This window comes from Lathyrus oleraceus, chromosome 5 (assembly GCF_024323335.1).
Source record: "Lathyrus oleraceus cultivar Zhongwan6 chromosome 5, CAAS_Psat_ZW6_1.0, whole genome shotgun sequence".
NCBI lineage: Eukaryota > Viridiplantae > Streptophyta > Magnoliopsida > Fabales > Fabaceae > Lathyrus > Lathyrus oleraceus.
Genome location: NC_066583.1, coordinates 17,609,801 through 17,611,200, shown reverse-complemented (window position 1 = coordinate 17,611,200; position 1,400 = coordinate 17,609,801). Strand labels below are relative to the sequence as shown.

The 1,400-nt window shown below is 40.4% G+C and overlaps 1 non-coding gene across 1 annotated transcript; it reads right to left on the bottom strand.

Moving 5' to 3' along the window:
* Positions 1-443: 443 nt before the first annotated feature.
* On the bottom strand, positions 444-550 carry LOC127089018 (small nucleolar RNA R71). Its single transcript, XR_007790799.1, has one exon. It is a non-coding gene; the product is annotated as a small nucleolar RNA R71 (small nucleolar RNA).
* Positions 551-1,400: the final 850 nt, after the last annotated feature.

Here is a 1,400-nt window from a genome sequence, read left to right as displayed (position 1 = left end):
AACAAATGCTTCAAACTTCAAGACTTACCTGTTCTTAGATTGTTGTTGACATTCCTTGATGAAATCGATTATTCTTAATGTCTTTTATTATTTTTTAAGAAAAATAAATATTCATTGATTTATTTCAAAATTATCATCATAAAAAATCAATTTTAAAACAGAAACAAATAAGAATAGAATTAATTAGATAAAAGCTCAACTTTATTTGATAGAATGGTAGTCCTCAAATGGTGGGACTCCATGGATCTTTACAAAATTTGAGAAATGGTAATTTTAAATCTAACGGCGCTTCACCTGATGCGATCCGTTTAAGATTATTTCCTTTCTCCCTCAGGGATAGAGCACGTTCATGGTTAGATTCACTTCCAGCCAATTCAATAACTACCTGGGAAGATCTTAGGAGAGTATTCCTTGCTAGATATTTCCCCCATAGTAAGATTGTTGTTCTTCAAAACCAAATAACTAGATTTGCTCAAAACCAAGGAGAGTCGCTTTTCGAAGCTTGGGAGAGATATAAAGAGCTAGTAAGAGTATGCCCACACCATGGCCTAGAACAATGGCTGATTGTCCATACCTTCTACAATGGACTCCATTATAACACCAAGATGAGCATCGATGTTGCCGCAGGTGGCGCGGTGATGAACAAACCTTATCCCGAAGCTTGTGACCTAATTGAGGATATGGCCCAAAACCATTACCAATGGGGAACTGAACGAGCACCAATAGAGAAAAAGGAGACCCAAGGTGGAATACATGAGGTAAGCTCTCTAGACATGATGCAGGCGAAAATGGACGCTTTAGCCCTTAGGATCGAACATATGTCTATGAACACTAACACCGCAGCAGTAGTCCACACAGAGTGCGAACTCTGTGGATCTAAAGGACACGAATCAGCGGAGTGTAACCTTTTGAACGACCTGAATACCGACCAAGTGAATTACGCCCAAGGAAACCCATTTTCAAACATTTACAACCCTGGATGGAAGAATCATCCGAATTTCTCCTATAAAAACCAAAACCCTATCCAAAATCATGCATCTTGGAGACCACAAGGTTATCAAGCCCAAAAACCAAACCAACCTATGCAAGTTGTGCCCTAGAAGTCTAACCTTGAGAAGATCATGGAAAGCTTTATATCGGGCCAGACTCAGCAAAATAAAGAATTCCTAAACCAGAACATTCACGTAAACGAACTTATAACGCAATTAGGAACCAAGGTTGATCAGATAATCACTCACAACAAGATGCTTGAAACCCAGATCTCACAGGTAGCACAAAACCAAGCCCCCACAAACTACACCTAGAGGCCAATTCCCTGGACAACCTCAACCAAACCCTCGAGGGCAAGCTAACGCTATCTCGTTACGAAGTGGGACCGCTTACAAAGGGCCTCAGAACCC